At 28.9% G+C, this 26,494-nt stretch overlaps 1 protein-coding gene across 5 annotated transcripts in view; it reads left to right on the forward strand.

Moving 5' to 3' along the window:
* Positions 1-26,494, forward strand: part of LOC111676033 (protocadherin-like wing polarity protein stan) — a 113,130-nt gene that overhangs the window by 21,815 nt on the left and 64,821 nt on the right. For all 5 annotated transcript variants that reach the window (XM_046955414.1, XM_046955413.1, XM_046955415.1 and 2 more), the window contains one exon: positions 4,925-4,955. The gene's annotated coding sequence lies outside the window, so the exon portion shown is untranslated. The remainder of the gene's footprint in view (positions 1-4,924; positions 4,956-26,494) is intronic.

Genomic DNA, 26,494 nt, shown 5'->3' on the forward strand with positions numbered 1-26,494 from the left:
ACTGAACTAGAACTGAACTAGAACTGAACTAGAACTGAACTAGAACTGAACTAGAACTGAACTAGAACTTAACTAGAACTGAACTAGAACTAAACTAGAACTGAACTAAAACTAAATTAGAACTGAACTAAAACTAAAATAGAACTGAACTAGAACTGAACTAGAACAGAACTAGAACTGAACTAGAACTAAACTAGAACTAAACTAGAACTGAACTAAAACTAAATTAGAATCAAACTAGAACTGAACTAGAAATGTAACTGATCTGGAATAAAAGATATTCTTTTCTTTAAACTTTTTAAATGAAATTTTCAATAAATTTATTACTTTACCAAATGTTTCACCATATTCTCCAGACAGTGCCGATCAATTGTAATTAAATATGTATAAGTGTAATTACTTGTGTCATCAATCGATATACGATGTCGTATATCTCTTATATATTTTTCCTTTTAATTTTTATGTTTTTCTTTTATTACAGCATCTCATCTTATGAGACAACTGAAAGCAATAAAATAATGTTAATTTCATTACATTAACATCATAATGTCATTAAGACCATAAACATATAGAGAATTTTTTTATGGTCATTTCCCATTGAATGACTACTTCATTAATATTTTATGTTATTGTGTTTTCGAGTTTGACTATTTTTTTTGTGAGCATAAAAATTGAAATTTTTTCGAAGTTTTAGGGGGAGTTTGTCAGTTAAGTTGTATATGTAAGTATCAGAAGGCAACAGGCATAGTTTGATGCCTGAGGAGGCAAATTTATATGGATAGTTTGTGGATACTTTTTCTGAATACTCTATTTTTTTGGCATTAATTTAATATTATTTTTACATATACATGTGAAAATAATATTTTTATCGATTTTTATATTAAAAACAAAATTTATTTGGCAGTATTTAGCTGTGTGACTAATCTTCCTTTTGTTAATATGTAAATGAAATCATGTCGCCCATTGTCGAACATAAAAGAAATGAATCGGCATACAAACAATCGACTCTGCACAAAGAAATAACGTTGTAAAAAAAAATTGGCAGAAAATATAAGTTAAATCCTTGATGAATGACTTGGCAACTACAATAAAGGACTTATTTTCAAATTGCAACAATGATATATGTAGTTAAAAATGATAGTTTTGTAATATTTTTACTCTCTTTCGTTTTTTTAATATATTTTTTGTATTTTTTTATACATATGTTTGGCAAATAAACACTTTCAATTCATGTGAAATAGAAAGGAATATTCACATAGCAAACAATTGAAACATAAACTCCTACTCACACCATATATATATAATATTTATGTTATTTGTTTTTCCATATATACAAAGAATTTATTAAAATTTTTTTTAATACAAATTTACCAAAAATTTCAAAAAGAAGACTGTCATGTAATGTTACATTCATTTTTTCGTTTATTTGTTGAAAAAACCACAAAACTATTTTTAAGAGAATTTTTATTTTGTTTCCATTTTTCGTTTAATTTTTAACATTATTGTCTTCCTACATAGTAAATGTCTGAATGCTATTTACAAGTATATACATTTTGTTTATCAACTTGTTGGTTTGAAAAACTTTATTTATGGTCATAATATGCACATAATCATAGCCATATTCGTTACTCAGTTTTTTTTTTGTAGAGACTTTTGATTTTTATCACCACAATAAAACTTAAGTAATAACTTAAGTTTTATTTTTGTGTGTAAAAAATTTGTTATATAAAGTAAAATTTACAATAAATTTACTACTTTTGGTAAAATTTTTATAATATTACGAAAAAGTGTAATAAATTTCATATTTTAAGAAAATTTAAAATAAATTCTGCATCCGGAACTGAACTACAAAATAACTAGAACTAAACTAAAACTAAACTAGAACTAAACTAGAACTGAACTAGAACTGAACTAGAACTGAACTAGAACTGAACTAGAACTGAACTAGAACTGAACTAGAACTGAACTAGAACTGAACTAGAACTGAACTAGAACTGAACTAGAACTGAACTAGAACTGAACTAGAACTGAACTAGAACTGAACTAGAACTGAACTAGAACTGAACTAGAACTGAACTAGACTAAACTAGAACTAAACTAGAACTGAACTAAAACTCAACTAGTACTGAACCAGAAAACGAAATTTTTAATATTCCAAACGTTAGACTTTATGTTTGCTGGGCTAGCAAGGAAATGTGTGTGAAAACATTTCCTATCTGTATATGTAACTCATACTATACTTATGTCAGTCACGCTTGACATTTTTGTGATATGGAAACGATTTTTTTCTACCAACATTGAGCAATAGAATACAAAATAAACGAGCTCGCAAAATGAAACCCATACCTAAAATAAAAAAATTAACTTGTTTTCCCAAGAAAAACGGAAGTAAAAAGGAAGCAACAGAAAATGTTGAGAGAGTACAAATTTAATAAATGAAATGCAATTTGTCAACATTTATTTGCCTTTTGTCAAAGTACTGGTAGTATGACTGTATCAAAGAAAAGAAACAAATAAATTTTGTTTGTAAAAACTTGTTCTCGAACAAAATAAATTTATATTTATTTTGTAATATAAATAAATATAAATATTTGTATTTTCTAAGGTTTTTGTTCGCTTGCATCTCTTTTTTTTAAGGCAATTTGTTTTTGTGCCAAAACTTGTATAATACAATTATATATATTTTTTGCAAAGGCGTTGAGCAGTAACATCTATGAAATAAATATATAATTGGTCGTTATTTTCAGAAAATGAGAAAAAAATGCTCCACTTGTTTTGAATGTATGTGTATATGAGTGCGTAAAAACTGCTGAAGTTTTTATTTGGTATATTTTCAGCTATTTTATAAAGTTTTTATTAGAAGGCGTATCTAATTGACATAAAGTTTTTTTTTTGTTATAAAAAAATTTTTTTATTTGAAATTTGTTTGTAAATTATATTATTATGAAATTTTAAAAGTTGAATAAGTAACTAATAAATAAGTAGCAACAGTTTTTTTTGTATATTAAAAGATTTTTGTTCAATTTTATTTTTATATTTTCTGATGTTGAAAAAGTTTGATTAAATTTTTTACAAATTGTTCTATTCTAAATGAAAAAACTTCAAAACTAACAAGTGAGTGGCCTTCGGTAGGTGTTAAGTATTGTAGTCTGGCAGACTCGATAGGGCCTTAGGTGTATTTCTTAAGATTTGATGTACATACATCTTCCTTTTAGACAAACTAACTAACTACCTAACTAACTAACTACCTAACTACCTACCTAACTACCTACCTAACTACCTACCTAACTACCTAACTAACTAACTAACTAACTAACTAACTAACTAACTAACTAACCAACTAACTAACAAACTAACCAACTAACTAACTAACTAAGTAACTAACTATCTATCTATCTATCTATCTATCTATCTATCTATCTATCTATCTATCTATCTATCTATCTATCTATCTATTTATCTATTTATTTATTTATCTATTTATTTATTTATCTATCTATCTATCTATCTATCTATCTATCTATCTATCTATCTATCTATCTATCTATCTATCTATCTATCTATCAATCTATCTATTTATCTATCTGTCAATGCAAAATTTCATCAAATTATCTTGCAAATTGCGACAGACCCACGAAAATAGTTAAATCAACGCAAAAAGTGATTCTGATCCGATTCTTAGGTTTACGGTTAATATTTTCAGATGTTATAAACAACATAATACCCTCCCCACTATAGTGGTGTTGGGTATAAAAACGTTAATAGTTGCTAAATGTAAAGTGAATAGGAAAATGAAGAATTATTTAACTGTTTTCACTATTTAGATGCTCGTTAACTTTAACAAAATACACTCGAGGGTGAAAACACCGGTAATTTTATAATTTTTGAATACAAAAACAACCAAAACATGTTTAACAATATTTTCCTTTACACAAAAGCACAATAGCAAAATGAGAGTTGATTACTTATGTTTTGTTTCGAACTCAACAACATGAACGTTTGTGGATAAATATCCCAGTAAACATATTTACGAATTTAAAATGTTTGCTGAGATCAGATTTTAATAACAATGATAGCATGCTCTAACCTAGGAATAAACAGATATAAACCTTGTTTTGTTGTTAACTTAACCAGACAACAAAAGAACAATTTTTTGATCATATAAGTACTTATACAAGTAAAGTCACTTACCCAGTAAACACAAAGATATAAATTTCTAAACCATCGGTTATTTTCAAATTTCTTAGTCCATGTTTGCTGGGTATTGTCGCTTAGTCATGAAAAGAAAAGGAAGAAAAATAACATTATAAACTCATATTTAGATACAACTTTGTCATGTTGATAAATGAATGTACGAAAAACGTGCATAAATATTAGGGTGGTAATCTAATATTTTAGATATTCTAATTCAAGCGCAAAGAAATAATGGACAACCATTCCCCTTTCTAATTCTGGATTCCAATTAAAAAACAAATATTTTGTAAAAAAAATTGTTTAAGTTACTAACTTCGAGTAATCTTTTGAACCACCTTAATATCCAAGTATTTATAACTCTGAAAACATATACACATGTAAGTTGACTTTACTTACAATTTCTGGTTTAAAGATTAAAGGTGAAATGAAGAAAGAAAACGGAATACATATTACCAGTATATTAATGAACAGTGAGTAAATTTATAAGATTCAACAACAACAACAACACAATATATTCACTAATACATACATATATACTCGGTAGCGATATGTGTGTAGAAAATTGTAAAAAGGATTAACTATGTATAAAAACTTCAAACCATTTTTGGTTTATGATGTTTAAATCAAATCAGTTCCTTCAAAGAGTGTTTACTTAAGTTTGACATTAATTTCACAAAAAATATTTTGAATCTAAAATAAAAATTAATGTTTTCTTTCTATTCTATTTCAGATTTGAATTGAAACTTTACTAATTGGATAATGTAAGTAAAACCTTCATAAATTAGAAGTCAAAGGTCAGACATAAAGTTATATATATAAGAATGCGAGAAAGACACTAATTCTGTTGTAGTTCAGTTCTAGTTCAGTTCTAGTTCAGTTTTAGTTCAGTTTTAGTTCAGTTCTAGTTCAGTTCTATTTCAGTTCTAGTACAGTTCTAGTTCAGTTCTAGTTCAGTTCTAGTTCAGTTCTAGTTCAGTTCTAGTTCAGTTCTAGTTCAGTTCTAGTTCAGTTCTAGTTCAGTTCTAGTTCAGTTCTAGTTCAGTTCTAGTTCAGTTCTAGTTCAGTTCCAGTTCAGTTCTAGTTCAGTTCTAGTTCAGTTCTAGTTCAGTTCTAGTTCAGTTCTAGTTCTGTTCTAGTTTAGTTCTAGTTCAGTACTAGTTCAGTTGTAGTTCAGTTCTAGTTCAGTTCTCCTTCAATTAAAAGTGTTAATTAGTTTAAATTAATTCACAATATATTTCACACCAATATTAAACATATCCTAATTTTTTGAAAACTTCTTAAAAACATATAAAACCTATTAAATATAATAGGTATCGCGAAAAAAAATCTACACGCAAATAAAGTTAAAAAATATGCATACATTCAAAACTCAAATCAGAAAAAAAATACAAGAAATGCAGCAAGGAAAACAACATTAAATTTCTCTCAACACAAACATTGTATTTTAGGAAATCATTAGTAAAAAGAAAACACATAAATATACTAAAATTTCAACATACCCAGTAATTTACTACGTCTACTATAAACTTTATATTAATGTTTTCACGTTTTCCAGGTACTAAAACATAAAAAATACGTAAAATAAACAGAAAATACTATGACTCATCATGGTGGTGGTAAGGCTGCCATCAGCGTAGAAAAACTTTATTTTATAAATTTGTTTTTATTTTGAATGAAAAAAGAGAAACGAACTTTTTGAAGTTGTTAGAATACGAACAAACCTACATGGAGTCCTGTTAAATATATGGAAACACCAATACTTAAACAACAAAACATCCCCCTTATTTGCAATGTGAATTTTATGTCTCTTGCATATAGACAGACAGACGGAAAAACAGACGATGAAACAGACCGACATATAAATAAATAAACAAAAATACTCACACAGAACACACAAACCACCCCTTATTAACGAGTCAACATGTTTTCGTTTTTTGTTTCCTTTTTACGCTCATTTCCCTTTTGCACTAGATCTAACGTACTGCACAGTGGGTAAAACTGTATCAATATAAATATTTTATTTTTATGTTTTCAATAACGTGGCAGTGTGTTGTTTGTGCTTGTGTACAAAAAGTTCTACCTCTAGGTATAAAACTTGTAATTGCATGTTTGTTTGTTTGTTTGTTTGTGAGTGTGTGTGTATATGTGTGGATCTGAGTAATTTGTTGTTTAGTTTGTTTAACAAAATTGTTGTGCAGTTAAAGTTTAATGCAAAAAAAAAAGAAGTAAACCCCTGCACATATGCTATACATTTAGGCTATAAAACACAAACACGTACGTAAGTACATGCTGGTAAACACACACTCATGATAATTTTCAATTCGGTGAAAAAAATCTGCTACCGAAATGAGGTTCTTCTCTCAATGTTTATAGAGAAGTAGTTCAAAAATTTGTTTTCTTGAGAAAATAAAACTAGACATCAGATTAGATAATAGTCTAAACTATAGATACTTGACTAGATTATACTATATACAAGACTAGACCATAGACTAGAATAGAATAGAGACTAGACTATGGTCTAGACTATAAACTAGACCATAAACTAGACTAGAGACTAGATCATAGACTAGACTATAGACTGGACTATAGACTAGACTATATACTAGACCTTAGACTAGCCTATAGACTAGACTATATACTATACTTTAGACTAGCCTATAGACTAGACTGTAGACTAGACTATAGACTAGACTATAGACTAGACTATATACTAGACTTTAGACTAGCCCATAGACTAGACTGTAGACTAGACTATAGACTAGACTATAGACTAGACTATAGACTAGACTATAGACTAGACTATAGACTAGACTATAGACTAGACTATAGACTAGACTATAGACTAGACTATAGACTAGACTATAGACTAGACTATAGACTAGACTATAGACTAGACTATAGACTAGACTATAGACTAGACTATAGACTAGACTATAGACTAGACAGTCTAACAGTCTCGACTATATACTAAAGTGCAGACCATATACTATAGTCACGCCTATATACTATAATATATAATAGTTCCGACTATATACTGTAGTACCGAGTATACAACAATGTAAAGTTCAGCTATTTAAATCAATTTAAACTTAAATTTTTATTTGCTTTTTTTTTTGAAAGCTTTTCCAATTTGTCCTTAAAATTTAAATAAACTTTCCCGACCCGCATTTTCAAACCGGCTGTTTATTATGTTAATCACATATGCGGACATTACTCTATGAACATTTTTTGATATCGTTTTCTTTGTTGTCTACAGTATCAGACATTCCAGCAGTTCTAAGTGATTATTTTCGACTTATGATTTTATCATAAACTAAGCGAAACACTACGTATTACTATAGTCCCACAAATGGGTATTTAAGCAATGAATTTAATTATTTTAATCGGCAACTGTTTATAGTAAAGATTATTAGTGATATCTTAAGCAATCAATAACTATACATTAGCTTAGAAGAACATTTGCTCGATTAACTTTAACCAATTAAGCGATCAATACAAAGAATACTTAAGACAACTTTTAAAACAACCGGGTTTTTGAAATTAAATTTTTGCTATTCGTTTGAAATATTTTCATTTGATTTTCAGTGTTACTTCTGCTTGGCAAACACATATCACCGCTTTATTTTAGCCGGTTGGTTATTTTGTTTTTTGGCCATGTATTCATTCATTCCTGAGTTTTTGTATGTTGTGTCATTTTTAAAGTGGTGGTGTTGGCATAGTTCAAGTGATGTTGTTTATTCTAAACAAAAAAGAAATGAAACAACGGAAATACACACACACGTACACAAATTGTGTAAAACGTAGTAAGAGCAAAAATAAACAAAAAATAAAAATAATGTTTATCAAAAGAAAACTACCCTTAGCTGGTGGTTGACTACATTATAGGTTTCTGTATAGTTGTTGGTGTTGCCATCATTTGTGACAGCTTAAATATATGGCTAGATTACTTGACTGCCAGTCATCCAGCCAGCCTGCAAGGCTGCACGCCACAATTTTGCTTCCTTTGTTCTTCTTTTTATTTTGTTGTTTTTCCCACCACCAAACGTAGGGGGTTGCAATGTCAATTGTCGGCGTCATCGTCATCTTCGTTGTTGTGTATTATTTGCGTAAAATACATATTTTGTATAGTAAACAGTTGAAGTGCCTGAACGTTAGAAGTATCAAGTGTTTGTTTAATAATTTTTATAGTAAATTTACTGCAACATGTTGCCGATGTTTATAAACATTGTTGCTAAATTGATTGCACTTTTTCGATTTTAATTTTAAAAGTAAAGTGAAAAGAAAACTTTACTTCTGGATCCACAAATGGAATGAAGATTTTCTAATAAGATTCTAAGGTAGGTGTGAATCCACGTAGGGGATGGAAAGGCAAATTAACACCCCCCACTCACCATAACCGAAAATTGTTCATACAAAATATAACAATTGAGAAAAAATATAAAAAAGGATTAAAAAGACTTAAACCTCTACCGCCCCTCCTCTTTGGGATAGATCTGTCGATGCAGTCTATTTGAGTGTCTGTCCATCTGTTTGAAATTAAATAAGATACAATAGGGCGGAGCAAATATCGTTCAGAATTTAGACTATAGTCCATGTTATGTCTAGATTATTGTCTCGATTAAGGACATGATTCTTAGATTATATAGTCATACCAGACCGTCTATCTGTCCGACTGTCTATATTTATTTCTTTCTGTTTGTCTATATGACTGTCTGTCTGTCCGACTGTCTGTCCGTCCGTCTGTTTGAAATGAAACTATATACAAAAAGGCGGATCAAATATCGCCTGGAATTTAGACTATAGTCAAGATAGATTATTGTCTCGATTAAGGACATGATTCATAGATTATATAGTCATACCAGACCGTCTATCTATCCGACTGTCCATCATTCTGACTGTCTGTATGTCTGTCTGTCTGTCTGTCTGTCTGTCTGTCTGTCTGTCTGTCTGACTGACTGTATGTCTGTCTGTATATCGGTCTGTCTGACTGTATATCGGTCTGTATGTCTGTCCGTCCAACTATCTGTCCGTCCGCCTGTTTGAAATGAAACTATATACAAAAAGGCAGATCAAATATCGTCTAGAATTTAGACTATAGTTAATGTTATATATAAATGATTGTCCAAAATATAGACAAGAATATAGTGAGGAATATTGACTAGACTATAGTCCAGACTTAAGGCTACACTTTCGACAAAACTATGGTGCCGTCTATAGGCTAGACTTTAATACTGACTATATTTCAGACTATAAAGCCAAACTATGGACTATACATTTGACTATAGGTCATACTGAGGATTAGACTGTAGACTACGTTACAGTCCAGATTATAGATTATTCAATATAGTCCGAATAATGGACAAAGCTAAAGTTAGAATATACTGCACACTAGGTTATAGTCCAGATTATACATTATTCTATTTAGTCCGAATAATGGACAAAGCTATAGCTAGAATAGTTTATAGCCAACAATCGTCTGAACTAAAATAGAAACAATTTCGGAGAGTTTAAATTTTCGATGGACAGACATTACAAATCCCTTTATATCAACAAATAATAATTATACTTAAGTGACTACAAATTAAATCATTTCAACTTATTACATCCACTAAGCTATTGCTTACATAAAATAATCTTCTTAAACTAAAAATTTCATATTTATTTCACATAAAAATTTGAATATTAAGTAATATTCATACCAAAGGAAAATACAGAAACCAACCAAAATTAAAAAAATGCACAAAAAATCGCCAAAGGCGAATTATTATAATAAAGACTTTTAAAATGAAAAAAAAACTAAATAAAATAAAGCAAATAACAACCATCGTTTAAACAAGGAAAGAGTTGTGTACGCAAAAAAGGATAATACAGCAACTACGACAACCAAAAGAAAAACAATGAATATAGCAGGAGTTGCTGTAATCGTAGACAACATTTGGTATTTCTAAATTGCATTTAATATAGTCTCGTCCATATGGCGCCACTTACTTTTTAGATTGTACATTTATTTTAGTAAATAAACCCGGCAATTTAAAAAAAAATAAAACATAATATTTGCCTTTGAGTGTTAACAAAAAATTTATGTAATAAATTAACCTTTGTTATATCTTTAATAACCGCAATTTAAAATTTGTTATGTTAAAAACCTCACCTTCAAAACTACCGGGTATTTGTGTTGTCTATGTTAAGGCCAACTGTTGTAAATAGTTGTGGTTATTTTTTGAAATAACAACAAAAAAATATTTTATAAATAGATAAAAAAAACAAGAACTAAATATATATACATATATAGTAATAATAAAAAGGATAATAATGTAATAAATTAAATATTCATTAGAAGTCAAAAAGTTATAATAAATGCAATTTTTTTTTTGTTGTCTGTAATTTGGGCAAAAACTTTAACATAGTTTTTGATGAAATTTTTGTAATTAGTAGAAAAAAAAAAATAGTTTAGAACATTATTAAACTGTAATTATAAAATACAATGAAAAATGTGGAATACATAAAATTGCTTTTTAGAAAATTAACACTTTTAAGTCTTGGATACCAAAATGACTCCGGAAGAAATTTTAGGAAAATGTATAACTACAGCTAATAATTACCCACAATATAACTGGACTAAAGTACACATTACAGTATAGGTTGTAGGTCCGATTATAGACTATACTATAGTGTAGACTATTGACTAGCATATAGTCCTGTAGACTAGACTACAGTCCAGACAATTGTCCAAAATATGACTAGACTATAGTCCACTTTACAGAATAGTCTATAGGCCCGACTATAGAGCATATAGCATATAGTCCAGACTAGCTGTAGTCCAGACTATAGACTTTACTTTAGTTCTTTACATAGAAAAGACTATAGTCCAGTATATTGACCACACTATATTTCAAATTATAGAATAGACTTATATCAGTGCTATAGTTCAATAGTTCTATATATTTATAACCAAACTATAGCACAGATTATTGACTAGTTGAAGTATAAAGACTATACTACAGTTCAGATTTTAAACAAGACTATTCTAACTATTCCAACCTATAGACTAGACTATAGTTCAAGCTTTGGAATAGACAACAGTCCAGACTATAGACTATATTATAGACCAGACTATGGACTAGATTATAGTTCATACTATAGACTCGACTATAGGCAAGATTATAGACTATACTAGACTATAGTTGAGACTATATACAATATTGCATACTGTATAGTAGATTATAGTTCAGTCTATAGTCTAGGCTAAAGTTTAGATTATAGAATTGAACACAGTCTTGGTTATAGACTAAACTATAGTTATATACTAAACAAATCTATAGCTTAGATTGTAGACTAGACTATAGTCCAGATTATATACAGGTCTCATGTTGAGATTATAAAACAGACTAAAGTCAATGCTATAGTTTAGCCATCTAGTCTCTAGATTATTGTCCATATGGTTAAGGAGACTATAGCCTAGAGTCTCGAGTATACTAGATTATAGTCCATGCTATAGGCTTGACTATAGTTCAGAATATAGACTATAGTTTAAGCTACTATAGTCCAGATTATATACAGGTCTCATGTTGAGATTATAAAACAGACTAAAGTCAATGCTATAGTTTAGCCATAAGACTTAACTATAGCCTAGACTATACTTCAAACTATAGATTATAGTGGTTAAGGAGACTATAGCCTAGAGTCTCGAGTATACTAGATTATAGTCCATGCTATAGTTCAAAATATAGACTATAGTTTATGCTACTGACTAGACTATAGCTCAGGCTATAGACTAGTTTATTGTCCATAATGTAGACTAGATTATAATCCATACTATAGTCTAAAATATTGTGTTGACTTTAGATTATAGACTGTATTCAATACAGATTATAGACTGTATTCAATGCTATATTCCAGACTATATTTCGGATTATATATAGTTCAGTCTAGAGACTAGACAAAAGCCCAGACTATAGTTTAGAATATACTTCAGTAGTCCTTATTATAATCTATAATATAGTTTATATTAAAAACAAGACACACTGTAGACCAGACTTTGGTCCAGACTATAGTATAGAATATAGACAAACCTATACGCTGGATAAATACTAGTTCAGATAATAAATAATAATAGACTATATTACAGTCCAGACTATTGACTTAACTATAATTCAGAATATAGTTCAAATTATTGACTAGATTTATAAAAGATTATAAAACATTCTATAGTTCAACCTGGAGGCGAGACAAAAGCCCAGACTTATAGATTTCTGCAGAGAATAATTCAGTCTATAGATAAGGCTGTAAGTAGTCCAGTCTATAATCTAGTATATAATTTACATTAAAAACTGGATCCTAGTTCAGACTAAATACTTTAAGTCAAACTATAGTATACACTGTATACCATACTTTGATCCAGACTATAAAGACAAGCCTAAGTGCTGGATAAAGTCCGTAATATAGACTTGGAGCGGATCCAAGGGGGCGTGTTTAAAAAACTTACAATTTTCCATAGAAACTATAAAAATGAGAAAAAGGGACAAAGAAAAATAAGTAAAACAAAACAAACATTTTCCTCCCAAAATTTCGAGCTGGATCCGCGGCAGATATAAACTTAAATCTATAATAAACACTTGACAATAGAATGGACTATAGACTCGACTATAGTCGAAACTATGTAGACCACTAGAGTCTTGTTTTTAATATAAACTTTATTATAGATTATAGACTGGACTACTGGAGTATATTATAATCGACAATAGTCGTAACTATGTAGACCACAATCCTGACTATATCCTGCTATTCTATGTTTATGCTTAAGAATTTGGACTTTGTTCGGAATAATTATTGTATTTGTAAGAAGATTTCTTTTTTCTTTTTTGAAAATTATTATTTTCCCCTTGACCTTGAGTTGAAAAATGTGCAAAGTTAGCATTTTCCTATTAACAAAAGAAAATATTTAATTTAAAATTTTATTTTTAAAAACATTCAATCTAGGGTTGTTATCTACACATACAGATGCTTGTAAATTTTTATTTATCTTTTCTTAAATATATAGGATAAAAATCAATTTCGTAATTAATGAGGCGTAAAACAAATCAAATTTATATTTATTACTTCAAGAAGAAAAAAAAGACGTTATTATAAATTTGCCAACAATAAAAGTTTAAAACATATAAAATTAAATTAAGTGAAATGAAATGAAATTCAATTAAATTTATTTTAATCTTTTAAATTATAAAGACAAAGACTTCTTGTTAGCATAACAAAGTTAGAGCAAAATTTGAAAGACTATGACATTGTGGGAAATATAGTTTTTCTAAAATGGCAAATGTTATTTGTGAGAAATGCCAATGTTTAATAAACGTGCTATTAGCGTGTCTAAATAACTTAAACAATATTTGACTTTATGAACTTTTTTTTTTATTTGATAATAACAGACATGTAGCTTAAAAAAACATAACATAACATGACAAGACAATAATCATAATAATGCCAACATCATGGTATTACAAGATTTTTTTTCGTATTTGATTTTGGCTTAAAGACATTAACACCTTTTTTTCTATTTCGGGTTGTGAGTTTTGTTACGCCGGAAGTAGGCGCAATTTCCTATGTGAATGTAGTGTGAAGAGAAAGCTCTTGTTTTTTTCACAAAAATCATGTTTGTCTTTATATTACCGGTTTCAATTATTATTTTTTTCTAATTCTTTATAATTTGCATTCTGTTGTTGTGTTGTTGTCGCTGTTTTCGCAATATATCCATCCCTCATTATTGACACCGTACAGAGCAATAAAAACATCAAGAATTTTTAACAATGTCATCATTATCGTCATCATCATCAGCGGCAGCAACTTCAGCTTTATGACTTGAACTTTATACATACATACGTATGTACATACCGATCCAGAGAAGAGATTCAGCACGTAGTTTTGAAACATACATACATACGTACATACATATGCAGGAAGAAAATAATCTAACAGAACAAACCAACCAGCCAAACCAATAAAATCAAATGATAGGAACTGTGGTGTAGATAGTGAGATAATGTGAAAGCAAATAATTCGTTGTTCTTCTTGTAAACTAAAGCTTTTAAAGAAAGCTTTTCATTGTTGAAATAACTAAATTTTATGTGTTTATTCCTTAAAAAAGCTTTCTGTAGGAAAAATTTCCTTTGTAAAACAAAACTTTTTGTAGAGATTTCTTTTGTTAAGGAAACTATCTATTTATATAAAATAAAAAAAGCTTCTAAAAAGCCTTAATTTTAAAAAACTTTCTTGAGAAGCTTATTTCTCTTAAGAAAAGCTTATTTCTCTTAAGAAGAAAAATAAAAAAGTTGTTTATACAAAATTTTTGTAAAACAGCTTCTGATCAACGTGTTTTTCATTAAAAGCTTTCTTGAAAAGCTTGCTTTTCTTAAGAGGTAACATAACAAAGCTTTACATACAACTAATTTGTAGAAAAGTTTGTGATAAACTTTACTTTAAAAAAAGTTTTCTTGAGAAACTTCTTTTTATTAAAAAGCAATATAAAAAAGCTTTATAAAAAAGTTATTTGTACAAAAGATTGTGATTAAAATTACTTTTGTAAAAAAAGCTTTTTTTTTAGTTAGAATAAAAATAAAAAAGCTTTATATAAAACTTATTTATAAAAAAGTTTGCCACAAACGTTTCTTTTCCAAAAAGCTCTTTTTGAATAGATTTCTATTGAAACTTCTGTTTAGATAAACTTTTTTTGCAAAAAAGCTTTTTAAAAACTTTTTGTACAAAAGATATAAAAACTCCTTTTTTAAGAAAATTCTTAAGTTTATGATAAATGTTTGTTTTGTAAAAAGCTTTCTGCAAAAAAAAACTTTTTTTCTCAAGACGAGTTTTATGGAAACTTCTTTTAACTCAAACATTTGATTGGAAAAGCTTTAAAAAAACTTTTTTTATATTTTTTTAGATATCTTGTAAAACAACTTTTTTTTTATAAAAAAGCTTTGTTTTGAAATGTTCTTTTTTAATAGATGTTCTCTTAATACGTTTGCTATAAAATGGTGAAAAAGCTTTTTTTGTAGGAAAAAAAGCTTTCTAATAAAGTTTTTTTTGGAACAATCCATTAAGAAATATACTTAGAACAGTTTCTTTTGTTAATTTACACTCTTTTAAAGCTTCTTATGAAGTTTTATTTTATTAAATTGTATTTCAAAACAAAACTTTTTTGCAAAGCTTTTTTTACTCAAAAAATTTTGTATCAATACTATCATTCTATAAAATTTTAAAAACTTTTTGTCTAAAAACAATTTTCTTAGTAAAAAGTTTTATTCGTATGAAAAATTAGTTTTCAAAAGAGTTTTAAAAGTTTTTTTTTATAAAAATCTCAAAAAGTTTTTTATAAAAAATAGTTCAAAAAGCTTTTTGTAAAAAGTCTTTTAAACAGCTTTTTTAAAAAAGATTTTTTAAAACGTTTCTTTAAGTCTTTTGAACAGTTTTTTAGGCTTTTCTTAATAATAGACTCTTACCTCCAAAAATTCTAGCTTTTTGGTAAAAACCTTTTGTATATATAATGAAGCTTTTAATGTTAACATTTTCTAATAAAGCTTTAAAAATATGTCCCTAAAAAGCTTACCTTTAAAAAAGCTCTTATATCAAGCTTTTTACAGTTCATGTAGTGCTTTTTTGCGAATATATGCATTTGCTTTAAAGAAGTACGATCCTCTCAATACACAATGGGATTAATTATTTTCCACACATCTCCTTTCCACTGTGCAACTTCTTGTACACAAATAAAATTTAAATTTAAAAAACGAAAACCAGAAAAAACTCTAGCAATTCTAACAGGGGATGTTTGCTTTTTAATAAACACACAACACAGCATTATGAGCTTTTTTCTCATTGCACAATGATCCCACACACACACACACGCAGTGGCTTCATTGCCAAGCCATCGTTATCAACAACAGTTCATCTTATACATAAACCAAACAGTAATCTAACCAAACCAATCCAAACTAAACCAAATGAATTCTTGTGAAAATATCCTTGTTCTTACTTTAACATGTTTACTTTTGAACCCCTGCATGTGTAAAATTTTCCAAAAATATGACAGGATTATATTTCTTACGTTTCTCTTATTTGTGAAATTTTTGGCCATTATTTGGAAATACAAAATTTAGAGAAACCTGCCACCAAATACTCCATGCTCTGTTGTCTGAGTGTTTTCACCACAAATGTAATGTAAAAAAAAATCGATAATTATTGTACTTGAAAACTTTAGAAGAGAAATCAGCAACTGAACGTTATTTAAGGTTTATCAGAAGAGAAAATGTGTTTTCTTCAAAAGTGAATATTTATCGAAAAATTATAGAAAAATTTCTATAGAGAAAAACTTTATCGATAGTTTTCTCAATAGAAAGAAAATTAATCGAAAATTTGCTATTGAAATAAAATAAAAAATAATTTTTAACAATTTTTTTATAGAAAGAAAATTATAGGTCCATATACTAGTGCATAGAATAGTATAAAGTGTATTCAATATACTAATGCATAGAGTAATGTATAGAGTAGTCTATACACTAGTGCATAGATTAGTTAATAGACTAGTTCATAGGGAAGTCCATGGAGTGGTCAATGGACTATTCCATAGAGTGTTTAATGGAGTAGTCAACAGATTAGTCTAGAGAGTAGTCAATAGACTTATCCATAAAGTCGTCAATAGACTTGTCCATAGAGAAGCCAATAGACTTATCAATACTAGTCTACAGAGTAGTTAATTGACAAGTCCAGAGAGTATTCAATATACTAATGCATAGAGTAGTTCATACACTAGTGCACTGATTAGTCAATAGACTATTCAATGGAGTGGTCAATGGACTATTCCATAGAGTGGTTAATAGACTACTTCATGAAGTAGTCAACAGATTAGTCTAGAGAGTAGTCAATAGACTCATCCATAAAGTCGTCATTAGACTTGTCCATAGAGATGCCAATAAAGTAATCCACAGAATAGTCAATAGAGTAGTCATGATAGTCGTCAATAGACTTGTCCGTAGAGAAGCCAATAGACTAATCAATAGAATAGTCAATAGAATAGTCTACAGAGTAGTTAAGAGACTAGTCCAGAGTGTATTCAATATACTAGTGCGTAGAGTAGTCCATATACTAGTGCATAGAGTAGTCAACAGATTAGTCCATAGAGTAGTCAATAGAATAGTCCATAGAGTAGTCAATAGACTAGTCCATGGAGTAGGCAATAGACTAGTCTATGGAGTAGTCATAAAGTGGTCAATGTTCTAGCCCATAGAGTGGTCAAAGGAGTAGTCCATATAATAGTTAATAGAATTGTTCATGAAGTAGTCAACCGATTAGTCTAGAGAGTAATGAATAGAATTTTTTTTATAGAAAAGAAAATTTATCGAAAATTTTCTATAGAAATAGTATTTAATGAAAATTTTTAATTTTAATCGAAAATTTTCTCTATATAAAAAACTTTTCAAAAATTTCTATAGAGAAGAAAATTTATCAAAAAATGTTTATAAAAAGGATATTTAATAAAAACTTTCTAATATTTATTGATAATTTTTTCTATAAGAAGAAAATTTATTTTTATTGAAAATTTTCTATTGAAAAGAAAATGTATGTATATTTTCCTATAGAAAAGAAAACTTATCGAAAATTTTCTATAGAAAGGATATTTAATAAACATTTTCTAACATTTATCGATAATTTTCTCTATAGAAAGAAAATTTATCATTAATTGCCTCTACAGAAAGAAAATTTTCCATAGAAAAGAAAATTAAATGAAAAATTTTTATAGAAAATAAAATTAAATGAAAATTTTCTATAGAGACGATATTTAATGAAAATTTTCTAAGAAAGAAAATTTATCAAAAAATTTCTATAGGAAAGAAAATTGTTTTACTAGAAAGAAATCTCATTAAAATTCTCAATAAGCAGAAAATTCTCTATAAGAAAAAAGATAGATTTCTTTTTGGAAACAAAATTAATTAAAAAAATTTCTGCATAAAATAGAAATTTTTTTCTCTATAAAAAGAATATTTTCTATAAGAAAGTAAATTGTTTATAAATTTTCTTTAAGAAAATTTTCTATAAGATTTAAAAATTTATAAAAACAAATTATTACAAATGTTCCCTACAGATATGCAATCTATAGAAAATGTTCTACAAATAAATCAAATTTTTCTATATAAAGAAACGTTTCTATGGTTTTTTGTTCATTCAAATGAAATTTCGTTCCTAATGCATTGGAAGATGACTAACAATATCCATCTGTTACAACATCTTCTAAAGTATCCACCTTAACCACTAACTCATGTGTAGCATGCAAAAAATAATAAAAGTTTAACTGAAGTTAAAATCAGCCATATTGAATTAAAAATTTGTTTTATATCCTGGAAGCACGTTGCATGTATGAGAATATTTGCAATACAAAAGAGCTGTTACCAGTACACACGTCTTTATGAAAGTATAAATGTCTATGTTGGATTGAGCAAATATCCCGGCAGTTCGGAGCAACCTTGTACTCTTTAGATTTCTTAACAACACGAAAATTACCAACTGATTACTTATTTAATGCATAACCTAGCATTACAAAACTTACAAAAGAACTTTTCTCAGTATAACAAAATTACAATACATACAAATTAAGTCCCCTAAAAACTTTGAATTAAGTCAATCGCCTTCTTTGATAATTTAACTCCTTTCCAAACCAGCTGGGCCACTTGTCTGCTGTGTCTATTCGTGTGCATTTCTATGGTTTAGTTTGTGTTAGTATAAGTTTTATTTGTCGACAGTGTGTGAGTGACTCTTATAAAAATAAATGTTTATTTATTTCCACAAGACATTGCATTATATAAAAATATTCACTCAAATAAAGAAAAAAAACTAATTCTATACACGCAAACATTCACCCATAGAAATACATATACATACAAACACATGTATTTTTATATTTTATATATTTTTATTTGCAAAAGTCCTTTTTCAATTGTATTTGTTTAACAATGAATATTTGCTTGAGTTTGTTATATGTCTGCATGTGTATGAAATAAAGGATAAAAACATGTGTGTGAGGGGGTGAATATTAGAAGGTCTTTGTATGCGTGTGACATTGCTTCAGATGTTATTAAAGGGGTAGTTAAGCATGGCTGCCCACAGTACCCCCACAAATATTCATTATATTAAGTTCGGTTCAGAATAAGGGTTTTCAAATTGCATTTATAAATTTTTTTCTAAAAAAAGAAATTTATTTTTTTAAGAGAAAATTTTATGAAAATTTCTGTAAAAAAGAATTTATCGAAATATTTCTATAAAAAAGGATATTTATTAAAAATTTACTGAAAAATTTCTAATTTTTGTGGAATAGTCAAGAGACTAGTTCATAGAGTAGTCAATAGGGTACTCCATAGAGTGGTCAATAGGCTACTCCATAGAGTAGCCAATAGTCTAGTCCATAGAGTAGCCAATAGATTCGTTTATAGAGTAGTCAATAGACTAGACCATAGAGTAGTCAATACACTAATCTATAGAATAGTCAATAGACTAATCTATAGAATAGTCAATAGACTAATCCATATAGTAGTCAAGAGACTAGTCCATAGAGTACTTAACAGACTAGCCCATAGAGTTGTCAATAGACTAATCCATAGAGTGGTTAAAAGACAAGAGACTAGTTCATATAATAGTGAATAGAGTTGTGAATAGACTAATGCATAGAGTAGTCAATAGACTAATCCTTACAATAGTGCATGGAACAGTCAAGAGACTAGTGCACAGAGTAGTCCTTAGAGTCAATATAATATTCCATAGAGTAGTGAATATACTAATCCACAGAGTAGTCAATAGTCTGGTCCATAAAGTAGTCTAATCCTTAGAGCAGTCTAGTCCAGAGAGTGGTGCATAGAGTAGTCCATATACTACTCAATAGACTAGTATATGGAGAACTTAATGGATTAGTTCATAAGATTGTCAATAGACTAGTTTATAGGAGATCAAGAGATTAGTGCTTACAGTAGTCAATAGATTAATCCATAGGGTAGTCAATAGACTAGTTCATATTGTAATCAATATACTAGTCCATAGACCGGTCTATAGAGTTGTTGTATAGTAAATATAGTAGTTCATAGAGTGGTTAATTGACTAGTTCATGGAGTAGTCAGCAGATTAGTCTGGAGAGTAGTCAATGGACTAATCTATAGAGTAGTCAATAAACGATCCAATCCATAGAGTAGTCAAGAAAACAGTGAACAAAGTATTTCATATATAAGAGAATAGAGTAGCCAATAGTAGTTCATAAAGTAGTTATTACACTAGTCCATAGAGTAGTCAAGAGACTATTCCATAGAGTACTTAAGAGACTATTCCATAGAGTTGTCAATGAACTAATCCATAGAGTGGTTAAAAAACTAGTTCATGAAGTAGTCAATAGACTAATCCATAGATTAGCCAATATACTAATACATAGAGTTGTCAATAGATTAGTCCAGAAAGTAGTCATTATACTAATGCATAGAGTAGTCAATACACTTGTCCATAGAGTAGTCAATAGACATGACCACAGAGTACTCAATAGTCAAATCAATAGAAAAGACAAGATACTAGTCCATAGAGTAGTCAAGAGACTAGTCTTTAGAGTAGTCAAGAGACTAGTCCATAGAGTAGTCAAGAGACTAGTCTTTAGAGTAGTCAAGAGACTAGTCCATAGAGTAGTCAAGAGACTAGTCCATAGAGTAGTCAAGAGACAAGCCTATAAAGTACTTAAGGGACTAGTGCATAGAGTAGTCAAGAGTCTAGTCGATAGAGTAGTCGAGTGACTAGTCCATAGAGTAGTCCAGAGACTAGTCCATAAAGTACTTAAGGGACCAGTCTATAGAGTAGTCAAGAGACTAGTCGATAGAGTAGTCAAGTGACTAGTCCATAGACTACTTAAGTGACTATTCCATAGAGTACTCAATAAACTAGTCCATATAGTAGTCAAGAGACTAGTCCAGAGAGAAGTCCATATACAAATGCAGTAGAGTAGTCAGAAGACTTTGATCGAAATTTTCAATTTAAAATTTTCTCCAAAAATGAAAACTGTTCGAGATTTTCTCTAGAGAAAAAACAGGTAATTCTATTAAAATAAAATTTATTAATAATTTCTTGAACAAAGAAACCCTATTTTAAGATGATATATATATAAAAAGAAATAAAATTGCATTAAAAATAAATTTTTGTACAATTTATATTTTCACTGCGTTAATAAGGGGGAGTCAGTCTATACGTTAGACCAATATAATATTAACCCCCCCAAATCGTATGCAGTGAAATGAAAGTGAGTGTCAAAGTATGTACTTTCATTTGGCACATTCTACAAATATAAATAGACGACGTTGGTTTTTTTCCTTGCTTAAAACCACCCTTTATAATGTGGTTCATTTTTGCACAAAACAGATTATTAACAAATATAAAAGCGAAATAAGAAAAATTTGTAGAAATCACATTTATTTGGAGGTTATTTTCTGGGGTTTTTCTTGGAATTAATTTAAAGTATTGTACTAAAACGTGATCACCTACTGTGGAGGTTTACGTGTGTTGGTAAAATATTATAAACGATCGTAATGATCGTAGAATGTTCTATGTGTGGGCTTTTTTTAACACTTTAATTGATTAAATTTGTTATCCTTAATTAAATCCTTAGTTAAAGTGCTGCTAACAAAAAGTCCTTTTAATTTGCTTAACAACATTACTCGATTGTTGTAACTTCCACCTAAATCCTCTTGAATATTTTATAGGATTACAGACAACACTTCAGGTACTTTAATTACATAAAACATATTTTTTGCAACAGTAAAATGTTAAATATATTAAAACAATCCTAAAGAAAAACATATTTTTTCGCCTTCAGTTTAAAAGATTAAAATAATATTTATTTCAAGTTTATAGTTCAATTCCATATTATCCTCCATGTGCATTAATTAAAATGATAATTGATGAAATATTCATTGCTCATCGTATATACGTGCTCGTGGCACATTTATGTCTCTAAAGTGGCATGAATAAGCCACTAGTCTGTAAAACCACTTTACCTTTTCAACAAAAAACAAAAGGACAAATCAACCCTTAATGTTTTCGAAAGCAGTACTACTATGAAAACAACCCTTAGATATTAGAAATTAAAAATGATTACTCTTATATTTTATAGACCTTATCGGTGAAATTATTATAAATTTTCTTTTCTAATGTAAAAATAAAAACTATTTATTAGTAATTAAAATATCAGCTGTTAGGAAAAACCAAATAACATTAAAGTTTTATTTTCACTATGAATCATTAAAGTAGTTGAGGTAAAAAGGAAAATATAAACTAAAATTTAAGAAAAAAAAAAACAGTTTTACACCTTTAAAAAAAACAAGACTCTTTCCACAAAACAATTTGTGTTGAAACATTGGTGTAGTAAGCACGTTTCATGCCAAAAGGGATAACAAGCAGCCATTAAACGGAAACCCCTTCACAAACACATATACATATGTACAACTCTACAATCGAATTACACACTCACACACACATACATACATTGCTTTACTTGTAGTTTGGGGTATTGAAGTTGTAATAACACGTTACCAAATCAAATAGAAATAAGAGAACGTGTTGTTTACAGTTATATTCAAATTAGTATTAAAAGAGAAAGAAAGAAAAAAAAAGAAGAAGTGTCAACGGTAGCTGTTCAGGAAATGAATACTATAACAAAATTTATGTAAGTAAAATATTTTTTGATGATAACTGAGACTTTTTTAGTCCCACCTACAGTACACATTCTATTATACTACAGACACCTTGTCTGAGATCGATAGACTAGACTATAGACTAGACTTTAGACTAGACTATAGACTAGACTATAGACTAGACTATAGACTAGACTATAGACTAGACTATAGACTAGACTATAAACTAGACTATAGACTAGACTATAGACTAGACTATAGACTAGACTATAGACTAGACTATAGACTAGACTATAGACTAGACTATAGACTAGACTATAGACTAGACTATAGACTAGACTATAGACTAGACTATAGACTAGACTATAGACTAGACTATAGACTAGACTATAGACTAGACTATAGACTAGACTATAGACTAGACTATAGACTAGACTATAGACTAGACTATAGACTAGACTATAGACTAGACTATAGACTAGACTATAGACTAGACTATAGACTAGACTATAGACTAGACTATAGACTAGACTATAGACTAGACTATAGACTAGACTATAGACTAGACTATAGACTAGACTATAGACTAGACTATAGACTAGACTAAAGACTAGACTATAGACTAGACTATAGACTAGACTATAGACTAGACTATAGACTAGACTATAGACTAGACTATAGACTAGACTATAGACTATAGACTATAGACTAGACTATAGACTAGACTATAGACTAGACTATAGACTAGACTATAGACTAGACTATAGACTAGACTATAGACTAGACTATAGACTAGACTATAGACTAGACTATAGACTAGACTATAGACTAGACTATAGACTAGACTATAGACTAGACTATAGACTAGACTATAGACTAGACTATAGACTAGACTATAGACTAGACTATAGACTAGACTATAGACTAGACTATAGACTAGATATAGACTAGACTATAGACTAGACTATAGACTAGACTATAGACTAGACTATAGACTAGACTATAGACTAGACTATAGACTAGACTATAGACTAGACTATAGACTAGACTATAGACTAGACTATAGACTAGACTATAGACTAGACTATAGACTAGACTATAGACTAGACTATAGACTAGACTATAGACTAGACTATAGACTAGACTATAGACTAGACTATAGACTAACTTATAGACTAGACTATAGACTAGACTATAGACTAGACTATAGACTAGACTATAGACTATAGACTAGACTATAGACTAGACTATAGACTAGACTATAGACTAGACTATAGACTAGACTATAGACTAGACTATAGACTAGACTATAGACTAGACTATAGACTAGACTATAGACTAGACTATAGACTAGACTATAGACTAGACTATAGACTAGACTATAGACTAGACTATAGACTAGACTATAGACTAGACTATAGACTAGACTATAGACTAGACTATAGACTAGACTATAGACTAGACTATAGACTAGACTATAGACTAGACTATAGACTAGACTATAGACTAGACTATAGACTAGACTATAGACTAGACTATAGACTAGACTATAGACTAGACAATAGACTAGACCATAGACTAGACTATAGACTAGACTATAGACTAGACTATAGACTAGACTATAGACTAGACCATAGACTATACTATAGACTAGACTATAGACTAGACTAAAGACTAGACTATAGACTAGACTATAGACTAGACTATAGACTAGACTATAGACTAGACTAGTTCATAGACTGGACATTGGCCTCGTGAATAGAGTAATCGAAAACCAGTTCATAGACTAGTCCATGGAGACAATATACAAATTTATAGAGTAATAAGTGGGGTAGTGCATAAAGTAGTCAATAGACCCATTCATATTGATAAGTCCGCGATCTTTTAAACATTACATTTAAAAAAAAGAACATTTTTTTTTTGTAAATCAAATTAAATTAATAGAATTGCTATGAAATTATTAATTTAAAAGCAATGTACATCACATTAGTTTGATTCACCTACAGCTGCCTGTAATTAAAAATCGCAGACCACACATTTTATGCCGATAGCAATAAACGTTATGACATGTTTAGGCTTAAAAAGAAGTGCGTCACACCCTCATTATAATTTTGTGAAAAGGTGGTTGAAATGAAAAATTCTAGATCGAAATTGGGGAGGAATATAAAAAAATGCTGCTGCTGCTGCTGCTGCTGCTGCACATAAATCTATAAAAATTGCTGAACTAACAAACAGCTGTTAAAATTAAGGTGTTCGTTCTATGAGTTAGATTTTTAAGAAAATTTTGTGTATTTTATGATCCAGCTGGAAGGTGTGTTAATAAAATCACAAGTTCTTTTTTATGTAAAAAAACATGAACAGAAAAACACCTTTCAGCTCATATTGGTAATATTACAGACAATACTCCCTTATGTCGAGAATATTCCTAGAACTAATCTTCTATCTGAATAAAATTTTTCAGCTGGACCAATTATCTTATTCCAATAAGACTTCTTTCCTCGTTTAAGCAATAGCAAAATGTTGTAGAATGATTATGTTCTAATTCATGAAATATTTCCGAAAAATTGAAAACCAATAAATATTATAAATCAATGATATTTGTGAATGTAATGGTGGATACAATACTCTTATATAATATTCTTTATCATTTCTCTATGGTTTCTTAGTCAGTTTTTCCAGCTGGGTGGTTATACATAAAAAAATTTCATGAATATTTCCTTTAATTATAGTTTTCTTCCTGTTCCAAGTATAAATTAAATTAATTTATGTCTTTAAATAATACTCGCGGCCTTAAATGGTAAATTAATTTCTTTAACTTTTTTTTTTAAAAATCGTAATAAAATGGAAATAATGAATTAACATATAGATATTGCAGTTATGGAAGTAGTTGAAGCTCTTCAGTAGATTAAAATAATCTTAATAAAGATATTTTACAAAATTTTCTTTAAAAGGAAAAAATTATAAAAAAATAAAATTTATCGAAAATTTTCTGTTGAAAATAAAAATAAATTTTCTATAAAAAGAAAAAGAAATTTTTCTAAAAATAAATAATTTTGACAAAAATTAATTCCTAAATTTTCTATAAAATGACAAGTTCAAACAGTCATTTTATAGACTGGTCCATGGAGTAGACAATAGATCAGTCCATAGTGTAGATAATAGACTAGTTCACAGACTAGTCAAGAGACAAGTTTGTAGACAAGTTGATGGGTAGGTTCAAAGCGTTGCCAAAAAATTTATTTAATGAGTATCCAATAGACTAAAGAGTAGTCAATAGTCTAGCCCATAGTACAGTCAACAGACTAGTCCCTAGAGTAGTCAACAGACTAATCTACAGAGTTGTGAACGGACAAGTAATCAATAGTAAATGGACTAGTTCTTAGAGCAGTCAATAGACTAGTTCATGGAGTAGTCAATAGACTAGTTCATAGAGTAGCAAATAGACTAATTCATAGAGTAGTCAATAGATTAGTTCATAGAGTAGTAAATAGACTAGTTCATAGAGTAGTCAATAGACTAGTTTATGAAGTAGACAATAGACTTTTTTATAGAGTAGCCAATAGACTAGTCCATATAGTGGGCAAAGTAGAGTACTCTAGACAAAGTAGAGT

This window comes from Lucilia cuprina, chromosome 6 (genome assembly GCF_022045245.1).
Source record: "Lucilia cuprina isolate Lc7/37 chromosome 6, ASM2204524v1, whole genome shotgun sequence".
Taxonomy (NCBI): domain Eukaryota; kingdom Metazoa; phylum Arthropoda; class Insecta; order Diptera; family Calliphoridae; genus Lucilia; species Lucilia cuprina.